Source organism: Centruroides vittatus, unplaced genomic scaffold, assembly GCF_030686945.1.
Source record: "Centruroides vittatus isolate TY-2023 unplaced genomic scaffold, ASM3068694v2 contig_882, whole genome shotgun sequence".
Lineage (NCBI taxonomy): Eukaryota > Metazoa > Arthropoda > Arachnida > Scorpiones > Buthidae > Centruroides > Centruroides vittatus.
The window spans coordinates 1,665,015-1,677,998 of NW_027122574.1; the positions used below are offsets into that span (position 1 = coordinate 1,665,015).

Sequence of the window (12,984 nt, forward strand, 5' to 3'; positions counted from 1 at the left end):
AATTGCAAACTATTTTCTAGCTACAAAGAAATTTTTAAATGTATATTTTAAAATTTCTAGATTCCTTTCAAGTTTAATTATTAAAATTCTTATAAAATAGAAACTTTTCATTAATTTTATAAACAATTAGAAGAAAAAAAAACTGATTAAGAAGTCCAAGATTTATGTTCTTGGGACTACACATCCCCATCATCACATAAATTGGAACAAAAATGTTCAAGATGTGTTCTAGAACTTTTGAGCATTACATTTGATTTTATTTTTCTTATTTTACTGCCATCATATCCTGTTGTTTATTATTTTTGTTTGGTATATTTTACATGTTTACCTCTTATTATTTTTATTTTTTAAAGTTCATTTATAGTCTGTTACACAATTGAACTTTTAAATAAAACTTTGAAACTTTCAAATGTTCAAAAGCTTTAGAATACATCTTTGGTATTTTTCTTCCAATTTATGTAGTAGAGTCTGATAATAATATGTTTAATTTGAAAAATGTTTAAATCTGAATAAATGTTGGATTCCTTAATCAATTATAGCATTACACTTTCTTCTCATATCTCACAGTATATAATTTCTTCCAAAGAAAAAGATCAGTAGACTGGAACATTTCTAACTAATTACAAATGAATTCTAATGATAATTCAGCGTGTCTATAAATTTTTGGCTTTTTTTCAGTAACTTACATCACACAAAGAACTCTTATCGATATAAACTTTATTACTGGATGTGGATATGCATTTTGGGTCTTAATGAGCCCTCTTCAGTCCTTATTTTTTATACAGATCCTTTCAAAACAAATAATAGTTTTATAAATTACATCACATATACGTGTTTACAGATATTTACAAAAAAATTTTTCTATTTACATTAGCTGATTGTTGAATACAAATTGAAATTAAAAATTGGACAATTAACTGGATATATTATGAAAATTTCTTTTTAAAAAGGTGTATAAAATAAAATTGAAGTAGATAATTTTATTTATTTAATTTTTTTATTTACTTACTTCAATCTTATTTTATACACACCTAGGCTTTAAAAAATCCACAGAAAATGGTAACAGACACAATCAATGTCTGTGTTTCAAAATAATTAATTTCTAGGTAATAAACATCCTGGAAGCAATCCGGTTGTGTTTAGTTCTCAATTTAGCATTTAAAATATATTCTTAATTTTGGATTAATGTGATATCTAGCAAAATGGTACTAGAATACTTTGCAGATAAGTTTGTATCAAATCTCAGGGATGGCCAATTTCCCATAGTTGTAGTCTGTGTTGATCTGAGATCCATCCATCCTCATTTCCAACAAGTACCTGGAGACTGATCTCCTGGTGAGGGTAAAGTTGGCATTGACATTGGATTAGCCACCCCATTCACTTTTCTGGGAAAAAACAGGAAATTTATATATCTGCTCTGTCTTTCTCTGTACATCTTCATGAAACATTTTAACAGACTTCTTTACATGTATTATTAATTCTACATTCTAAGCAAGTGATTAATTGCTGTTTAAGTAGGCTAAGTATCTGCATAAAATTTGTATTTGCCATATTAAAAGACTTTTTTTAAAAAACAATATTTCATAATTACAAAAGTTTACAAATCACAATATTCATTTATATTCTAAATCTAAATTTCTAATCTAAGTTTATTATTATTTTAAATTTATAGTGGGCATATTAAATTTTTAAAACTTTATCATATACTGTACATGACAAATAAAAGTTCTCAAATAATAAAAATTAAATATTTTATGTCTTGTTACAAACATAAAATCCTCTTTACAACTGTCATTATCACAGAGCAAACATAAAAAACAATTTTTTTTTACAAATATTTCATGCATACAGAAAATTAGAAAACAAAAAATAATTTTTTTAAATATTTATTTTGATATTAAAAAATGTTAATATTTGTTTGTTTGTCAAAATGCACTTGGTCAATAAGTAATGCTTGGTTTGGCTTATTATTATTGTCTAAATATAGATTTATTAGAGATAATTTCTAAACAAAGAGTATATTGAATATACTAAGAGAAAGGAACAGAAATTATAGTAATTTATAGAACCGATAAACAATAATTCTGTAGGGATAGCTCTTAAGTTAATACACAGCATCATCCACATCCTAATTTTCTTAACATAAATATATACAAACATAGCACAAATTTATACACAAAAGTAACTCATAAAGCAGCTAGCAGCTGCCTTAGAACTTCATACATATATTTTCAATCAGATGTTATAATGTGACACAAATTAGCAGCAACAATAGAGTACTAGTAAGTAGAGCAATATTGCAGTCAACAACAGACAAGGTTAAAAATGAGGAAATTCAGCAAATCAAGAATTTAGCACAAGAATGTGGATTTCCAAAAGTAATCAAATGCATTAAAGAAGAAATAAATACAAAAATAAAAACATGCATAAAGGAAAAATTACGATTATAAGCAAATCATTAGCAACAATGGCACAAAAATATGCAAGAGACAGGATATAAGTTAGGAGTAAAAAAGGAATTTGTCAATTATAAACATTCTCAGAAACAAAAAGATAGGATTTGTGGGCTATTGAAGGCAAGTATATATATATGGAAGAATTACAAAAAACAACAAATGCTATTAATCCGTAAGGTCTATGACCAGATCTATAAATAAAAGAGTGCTTTTATTCAGTGATTTCAAGTAATAATACCAATGTCACAGTGCTTATGCAATGAGTTTGGTAAATAAATATAGAAGTGACTTTAAAAAAAACTAGTTTTATTAAAAGAATTCAAGAAAGGAATCCCTATTTGTATATTAGAACATGGAACAAATTGTTCTAATGTTAATTTGTACAAAAGTGAAGCTTGTAAAGTATCATTGAGTGAAACTGATGATGGCTAAATAGTAGCTGAAAATGTTTTTTGTTAGAAATTTAAATTTTGGTCTCCTTAAAAAGCAATTGTCCAAATCTATAAACAAGAAAAAAATAATTTTTTTGAATTAAAAATATTTTAAGTAAGTAGCCATTATATTAATTTCTAAATCATTAAAAATAAAACAAAATTGCTGAAAAAAGCCAAATTAATATCAAATTTTACTAATCACTAGACTGGTTTCAAATGCAAGCATTTGCTTGATAAACAGGTTACAAATGTATAAATCAGACATGTTAAAATTAGCAACAATTCATTAGCAAATTCTATAGATATCTTTATAGAATTTGCTAATGAATTTCCTTTCTATTATTACATTTTTTTGCATCTCCTTCAAGTATACCATAATTTCAACAGAAGAAATGTGACATAGTAAAACATTATCATTTATATAAAGTGAATTAATCATGTGCCACTGCAAATGCTCTTCTTGAAGTAAGTGGTTGTTTAATATTAGTAAACTTCATTTTTTAACAGTTTATCTGTACTTTTAAAATAAGCATAATTGTTTTTACATTAAAAATTATCATCACCATTAATAGAAAAGTACTAAAATCTAAACTGGAATAGATGATGATGTTCATTATTATTAAATTATAACAAGTTTTTAAATATTCAGAAATATCAGTGATAAAGATTATCTTCAAATTTTATTAATACATACCATAATAACTAAGAATGCAATAAATAAATATATAAAACTGTTTTATTATTGGAAACTTATTAGGATATCCTAAATTAATCACATAAATATAAAAGAGAGAAATGATATAAAGCGGTGACTTAATATCAAATAATCATGTTTATAACTTTACACTGGGTTATTATTTTGATTTTTAACAAACATAAAATATTTAATAGATAAATAATAGTCATTTGTTGCATAAAAATCTAACATTCCCCTAATTAAAATGATTTTCAATACATAACATAACAAAAATATAAAAATTTCAGTCGAACTGCATAATTACTTAATTTTTATAAGTGATTTTGAAATTTTTCTGTTTCATTTTCGGTATAAATTAACGCAATAACGACTTCTTCTAGTAACACTGTAGTGCATAACACAGAAACACTATAAAATTATAGTATAAATTAATATTCCAAACACACTATTCTACAATAAAAATATCAAGTTGTAGTGAAAACGGTTAAGTGTAGTGAAAAGTTAAAAAATCCTTGAAAATATTATATATATATATATATATATATATATAAACAATTTACAACTTCTCTAAGAATTTGTTTAAGCTTTTTTTTTAAATGTAGTTAATGCACAATTGATTTCAATTTAATTAATGATGTATTTTTTCCCCCACTAGTAATATTCCCGAGTACCAGTAAAAAAAATTTTTTTGAATGAATTTCCGAAACAAGAGAAAAAATAATGATCATAAATGGTTTATAAAAAATGAAACTTTATTTCTCATACTGACCTCTATTGTTATAATAAAAATTTAAACTATTTTTTCTTTCGACAGGAAATTGCCTCCAATGTCAAGACTTAAAAGCAACTGTTATGTCATCTGATATACTTAACTTTCCACTAACAAAATTACAATTTAAATGGAATTTCTTTAAAGTTTTCACTGAAATAATTTAAATATACATAATTATATTTAGTCTTTTCATGAATTTTATCTTCAAATTTTTATCTGAATAGTAATTTTAATTTAGATAAAATTCAAAGATCAAAATATAAAATTAACAGTTGCAATTTTATAGAAATTGGGATTAATTTTCATACAGATTATGTTAATTACATATTATATCAAGCTGTCAAATATTTTATTGCAAATTAAATTCAAAATATAACAGATGTTTTCTATCAAATGAATACTACTTAACCTCATTAATGTCATATTTTAATTAAATTATTTTTTGAAAGAATAACATGTTTATATAAATATACAATAAAAAATAAATAATTCTAAATGTAATAAACTTGAAGTATTAATTTTGATAATCATTTCATTGTGCTATTCAATTTGCCATGTTAAAATGCAAATGATTGTGTATAATTTAATTTCTAATGAAATTTTTGGTTGAGTAACGATGCAGTTGATTGACGTAGCCTATCCGTCTGGTCTAGTCGCTCTAGAGCAGTGTTTCCCAACCTTTTTTGTGCTATGCCCCACCTAAGCCTTTCTAAAATTCTTATGCCCCCCCCAACATATATGTTGAACTCTTTTGGAAGGTCTCTCGTTGTCGTGTTCGTTGAAGTTTTTTCTTGCACTTAATTGCCGCACTGTTTTATCGTAACCACGATAAAACCCATCCTTTCATCAGTCTTTTGCACTTTCCAGTCATTGCCAAACGCGACCTGGAACACCACAACTCACGTCTGCCCACCTCGAGGTCTGGGCAAAGAATGTTCTTTCTCCTCTTTCACCGGCCTCAGGGCCTCGTTCATCTCTTTGTTCTCAGTGGTTCCCAGAATTGTTAATCCCACCCCAAGGGAAAAGGGTTATAAAGGAAAGTTCTAGAAGGAAAGGGAAACAAAGAAAATTAAAACTAACTTAAATCATTACAATTAATATAGCATACAGTGGCTATACGGTTAACTTAAACTCTGGACGAGTTTCGAATTGCCCCCCTTAAGAATCAAATTGCCCCCTTGTGGGGCGTGGGCCCCACGTTGGGAAACACTGCTCTAGAGGTTACTAATTCAAGTTCAGTTTATATCAAGAAACTGCTCTCGTAATTAATGAATGAAAGTTTGTCGTCAAATATTTTTCTAAAATAGATGTTTTCAATTAACAACTTGTAACTCTTTACAGGTATTACATGTATTAATTTTAATTTATCCTACTTGTTATAATTTAATTCCTACGACAATGTTCTTTAACTTGTTTACCTACCAATAAGTGAAAAGTTAATAAATTAAACTGTTGACTAAATTTATATAATAATTATTATTATAAAAAAAGCTTATCAAATACGCTACAAAATTCCTATCAAGAAGGTTCTATTAATTGTTTTAAAATAATTTATCTTAATAATAATTAAAAATATGAAGGAATTCAGTAACTAAAGTATTTTATTAACTCTACAGTAAAAATGTTAATAGAGAAAATGCTGAATAACCCAAATTATGGTTATTTATTAATTAGTAAATAACCATATATTCCAGCATAAAAATTTAATAACTAATGTTTTTGACCTTATTAAAAGACCTTCATCAGGCATGAAATATCAAAAACAGATTTATGATTCTATTAAAAATTTAAATATTCTGTTTGAAGATCATTCTAATATTCCATATTTTCCAAATTTGTATATTATGTTCAATCAGTAGATTTTCTATGAATGTTTTTCATATTCAATGTAAAGTTTTCTGATGAAGACTTTTTTAGTCCATTTCCTTAAAATTAATTGTCCCTATTTTAAGTGCTTTGAATATTTCTAGTTTTTCAAGACCTTTCAGGTTGGCTGGGTCATCACTGCATTGTAGTAACAGGGCATCCTCAAATTTAACTTGTACATCATTATCAACAGCAAAGAAGCTAATGTGGTAGTGAAAAGACCCTTCTGAATTGTGTATTTATGTTCCTTGATCCTCATTTTTTAGACCATGAGCAGTAGTTCCAATATATTCACATAGATGGTTCACCCTATGATTGCGTACAGGGATAGTATAAACTCATACATACATATCTTCATGCCTTTTCCCTTTCGGGTTGGCAGTAAATGAGTTGCTTCCACACTGTTCAATCTAAACACTTTTCTCACTTCTTCCATGCTCATTGAGGCCTTTCATACACATTTACGCCGACTTCAATCACACATACTCAGAATATTCTTTGCAATCAGCATCTTGCACACCATCTGTCCATCTCTTTGGCGGGCGGCCCCTAGGACGCTTGCCACACACCTCACCAACATAGACATGCTTTAACAGTCATTCGTTACTCATGCTCCATGTGCCCAAATCACCTCAGCAGCCTCCCCTGGGATGCAATTTCTCTCCAATTGGTCCTTATTGTTTCTAATACTAGAAAAAACAATAGGAGATCTCTGTAAGTGATCTCTGTTTATGAGTAATCCTGTTACTCATAAAGCGGGATATTTCCTTGTAGATGCCTGCAAAGACCTTATTATAAGTAATAAGTAAAAAAGACCTGTCATCCAATTGTAATGATTCTGTTGGATGTTCTTGGTGTACAATAAGAGCATTGATAAGGTGTGCAGGGTATCCATGTTGCCTGGCTATGCTTGAAATCTATAAGCCTAAACCTGATGATGATAATTAAAACAGAGAAAAATGTTTGTTTTTCATTTAATTAAATCTAATTCATGCTGGTTGTCAGTAATTATGTATTTTATTGCTTTATACCAGGGTTGTCCAATGTTTTTTCTTGATGATCAAATTAGAAATATATTCAGAGGGCCACAAAAATACTTTATATAAATACATTCTTTTATAAAGTTTAAAATGTAAATATAAAATTTTAATAACAAATACAGTATTTTTTGTAATTATTTATATTATTTATTGACAGTAAAAAAAGAAATTATACTCACACAAAATAAAAATAAATTCAGTGCAATTTTTGACATTGCCTTCCTTTTATAATATTGTCAATGTCTGCTTTTATGGTATTAGCCTTTATTCTAAGAATGTTAGTTAAATGGGAATCACTTGACATATTTCTTTTAGCAGTTTTGATGTCTTTCATGCATGAAAAGAATTGTTCACACAGTATTTACTACCCCACATGCATAACAGTTTTCTAGATAAAATAAATTTCTAGTACCAATTACATCATTATGACAGCAAAGTGTATCCAGTGAAACGAGAATAATTTTTACAACTTGCTTTACCAAAAGAAATGAAAATGTACTGTGCAAAAATTAAAAAGCATCATCTGTAAAAATTGATGTAGTTGGGTGCAGTAGTTTGGGAGTGTTAAAATTGAAACATTTATCAGGTTTAATTTTAAGATTAAAAATGTTTACCAAATAAGACAGAATTTTGAGTTAGTCACTGTTTTTAAAAGTAATATACTTTAATATGTTCTGTTATACTAGTTTCCAGCAAAATATTTTCTGCAAAAACTGTTGTTAAATTACAAATAAATAGGAAAAATAAAGAAGCAAATAAATTTATTTGCATAAAATTTATTAATATAAGACGTAAAATTTTTTTTGTGTGAATAACTTCACAGTTAGATATTAATTTATGCATGCAAATTAAGTTGATGACATTTAATGGAACGTAGTTCTTTTTATTTCTTTCTTGCTTAACTGAAAAGAATTCTTCCAATAAGAGGCTCAGATGCTATCCTATTTGAAATAAATGGTGTCAGTTCATCTGATCAAGATTTAATTTACAATAGCTCTTTCCATAAACAACATAAAATTTAAAAAATAATCAGAAATTGCTGAAAATTAGAAATATAATAGAAAACCAATAAAAGAACGTAAACATGAGAAGTTATTTTCAGAAGTGTTTTTATACTAGACAAAGTTCATAGTTGGAAGAGCAGAGAGGAGTGCCGCTACAAGAAGAGCAAAATTATACACATTTTCAGTTCTAATCATTTTAAATGAAAGTAAACAATAAAATAGGTGCAATATAGCTGATATATATTAAATAACATTCAAGATGACATAAAATGTGAAAGTAACGAATGTGAAGTATCATAATGAATTGGAAATAGATTTTGCCTTAGAATATTCGGTTAATGTTACCTATGGTAGCGAACATGGCGGCTCGTCTCTGACGCAGCTGGGGACGCACGTTCTAACCTAACCTAACCTAAACTACTATTCTAATTAATTACCCCTATTTTAATAATTTGGTTGGCAATAATTATGGTAATTTATTAGAATAGGTTAGGTTAGGTTAGAACGTGCATCCCCACTGTGTCAGAGACGAGCCGCCATGTTCACTACCATAGGTAACATTAACCAAATATTCTGTATAGATAGATGATTTAATGCTATCTAAAGATAACTTTTTAATTGCCTTGGAATGTTTAGATTGCTCTATATTTTCACCAACTTTAGTGATACTTAACTTAGTAAGCCTCAATAAACAGAGTTTTGAGTTTAAACAGTTTAAGAAACTGGAATCTTAGTCATCATTAAGTTAAACATGCAAGATCTTTAACAAAAATGTATAATTAAAGAATTTTCTGAAAAGATTGTAAATTAGAATCAAAAATGAAAAAATTTCAAATATTCAATTGAAATATAATAAAATAATATTTATGCTACATGCTGCATTTAATAATAAATATTTATATAAAGTAATATAAAATAATCAAACAAAAACAGGAATAAAACATAACTTATTTTATTTAACTTGAGAAATATTATAACTTTAAATCTGAGAGAGAATATTATGAATTTATAATTCAATTTTGGAATAACTATTTCAATATATTGACATAATGGCTGTTAGTTAAAAATTACTATATTTTATGGCATATAAGACACAACTTTTTGTCCAATAAAAAAACCAGAAGGCTCAAAAATTGCCTTGCATTTTATATGTATGAAGCTGAGATCTCTCATAGGCTAATTGAAATCTCCAAATGGCCTTCAGTAAGCTACAGGTAACATCTACCAAGCCAATTGTTGAATGAAAATATTATTGTTATTTGCTATATCTAACAGCTTTAGTATATATTCATGTAGAATATTTTAATGGTAAATTTTAATTGTAAATCATTTTTTAACTCCTTTTTTTCTCTGATAAATAAAAGTCTGCATTCCAATTTTACTTTTTTAACCAGAATACAATAAAAAAATTTTGGCCGAGTGCCAAAAGCACAGGATGGCTTAAATACACTAAATACCTATATATTCCTACATACTTTTTTCCTACATATTCTGTACTGAAATGGGATATGTCTTATAATTCCATAAAATATAGTAAGTTTTCAAATACTATGCTAAGATATTTTAAAAATGTGAGTAGGTAAATAATAATATTAGCTTTAAGTTGTTATATCTCTACAATGTTAAGAATGAATGATAGTTGACATTGGTTTACTTTTATAATGAATAGAGGAGATACAAGATTTAGATAGAGAGGATGATGCATCATCTATTTTTTATTGTTGCATTTTTTAAATTTTTGAACAGATCTATTTTATTAAATTTTTAGTATTACATAAAAAATTCTAAAATTTCTTTGTCATTCCTTTGAACTAAAAAAAAGCTACATTATTTTTTAATTTGTGTCTTTACTAAACTCTGCTAATCTTATGACAGTGAAGCTAGTTAGCATATTCTTAATTGCCAGAATACAGGTTTGAAACCTATTCTGGCACAGATGTTTGATTGGATTTAATGGAATTATCCAAGAGAGAAAGCATCATAGCTAAGATGATATATAGCATTACTAATAAATAAAATAACTATTACTAACTATTTTTCAAATAATTATATTAAAATCATACTTAAATATTATACTTGTCATCAAAACAGTTCATTCAACTTTAGCAAAACCTATATGATCCATTCATAAAATAAATTTTTAAAAAATGCAAGTTCTCCTTTTTAATGCATATTAAGCATTGTTTGTTAATATAACTGCAATTTTACAATTTTTACATCTCAAAATTGAAATAAAAACACTACGAATGGCTTTTTAAAATTGTCCAATTCTCGAATATAAGCTACAAGATATCAAATTTGGGAAAATAGAACAATTAGGACAACTTTTTCACAACTAATCATTTTTGAGTTTCTACAAAAATGACTAAACATTCAATTCCTAAAATAATTTTAATAATATAAAAAATAAATAAATAACACTTAAAGTCCAACAGAAAGTCAGCATGACAGAGTTATAAAAATCATTCTTTAACACCCATTTTTCCATTTAAAACCTGATTTATAAATTATTTCAGCTTAATATCATTGAAAATTAATTTCTACACATGACTTACAGAACTAATATCTTTGTTTTATTCCTTCAATTAACTTGATGTCAAAGCTTTTTATTATAATAATGACAATCAAAAATTACAACGTGTCATTGCGGAATTAGCATAGTCATAAGGTGAGAGATGTCAGCATCCCACATTCAACGTTCCAAATTTTATCTGGACAAAGTAGTAAATGAGATCAAAGCACATTACACAATATACTGCCTCTATGTATGTAATTTATTACTGGGTCAATGGAACTTTAAAGGAATAGATCGACAACTAGTATTTTAAATAGGATTTTACGCTTAAGAAAGGTATACTAAGATATATCTATATTAATATCTATAAAAGTGATAATAGACTTAACAAAAGAGGATCTAGATCTTACCCAAGCCGGTTAATACTTATTTAAGATGGCATTCGAAGCGAAGCAAGAAGGAAACGTCTCCTGGATTTGGAATTTCTGCTACGACCTTTCACGCGATAATTGTTTTTGCGGTTTTGTTATTTTCCACAGGAGCAACGGAGGAGAGAAAATTCTCTCGGTCGTCCTCCATCGATCCGCACCGCTCGCCGATGACATTTCTATCCGCGGCACCGTCATTAATCTAATTATCTAAACGACGATTATCTAAACGCTTACCTCGACGACCGATCTTCCGATCCTTCCTCTTTGAAAGCTTTTCTCTACGCAAATTTCTACATTCTGGTTCTTTCTTTTCGACGGGAAGTCGAAACGTCAACCGGCTTCCGCCATCTTGAATTCGTCGTCGAAGCGCCCCCTGCGTTGTTCATTTAATTTTTACTTCTCGTACTGTACGTACAGTTCCGGAAGTATTTTTCGTCGATCCTCGTAAATTGCGTAATTAAAAAAAATGGCGAAAGCGTTTCGCTTGGAAAGCACGTCGTTCGAAAGTAATTTACGCGTAATTTACAGACGTCCTTAAATGACTTTATATCGGACGATAACCCCGCTGTGACCTCCCGAACTACAGTTCTGGTTTCGAAACGGAATCGTAAATGGCGACCTTGAAAAGTTAGAAAGCGCATTACTATATGACCGGAAGTAACAAAAAAAAATATTTAACGCCAGCGATAAACATTAAAGTTACAGATGTAATTCTAGGTAATGGCGGTCGACGAGACAGACGCGATCAATTGAAGCGGTTCCGGATTATCGATAAAATGTTACCGCCGTCAAGCTAGGGACAGCGACACCAAAATGTTAAAAAAAATATCGATAATTGTAGACTAGTAAGAAATTTCTTTTAAAAATGTTTCTCTCCTGTTATTAATTTTTTCGCTATTTAATTTATTATCAGTTTTAAGATATTTATAGAGAGCGCTGTCAAAAAGTAAATTTGAGTGAATATTTTTATCTATATTTTTATTAAATCAATTTTATTAAAAGAATATTTATTAATATATGAAATCGCGCATAAATAATAAAAATAATAACGTCTATTACTGGGCAAACGTTAAGAAAATAATATTAAAATTTTCATAGGAGGAATGACAGTCGTCAGGTGTCATTTAAGGTTCAAGGTCTGCGAGTCTACGACTTATATATAGTCACGTGACATTAGTGGAAGTTTCGATTTTTGGTCCTTGAAACTCGAGAAAATTTTAAAATTTACGATGTAATTTTTTATACGAATAATATATATCAAAATAGTATAAATAATCGTTATTTTTTTAAAAAAACTAAATAAAATATAATTCAAATTATAATAAATAGAAAACTTTAAAGATATAAAATAGCAAATTTTTATAGAATAAAAATGTCAAGTCGAATTTTCGGGTCACAATATGACAAATTGAACAATCACACTATTGTTAATTTATAATATAAATTTTAACCAATCAGCGGAACGATTGCTCTTATTCTTTAAACCCTCTTCGCTTTGCTTCTAAGTACAGGACCAAAAAATTGTTACGTTGCTGAGAAGTAGATTAAATAACACCAAAATAATGTAAAATTATATTATAATTACGGTTTATTTGTAATTAAATTTACAGAAAACTTCAAAATGTAACGCTTGAACTTTTATGTTGAAAAAAAACATTATTATTTAAATTAAAAAATAAGTTTAGAATGACTATTTTCTTTTCAAGTCTGTTTATTCTACTAATTTTTAATTTTTGAATTTATCTGTACTTCTAGAAGCTTCAAATTTT

General features: G+C 27.7%; 1 protein-coding gene across 1 annotated transcript in view; it reads right to left on the reverse strand.

Moving 5' to 3' along the window:
• The window catches only part of LOC136983411 (tyrosine-protein phosphatase non-receptor type 13-like), a 100,315-nt gene extending 88,285 nt beyond the window's left edge, over nt 1–12,030 (reverse strand). Inside the window, exon 1 of the mRNA XM_067280130.1 lies at nt 11,450–12,030. The gene's annotated coding sequence lies outside the window, so the exon portion shown is untranslated. The remainder of the gene's footprint in view (nt 1–11,449) is intronic.
• Nucleotides 12,031–12,984: the final 954 nt, after the last annotated feature.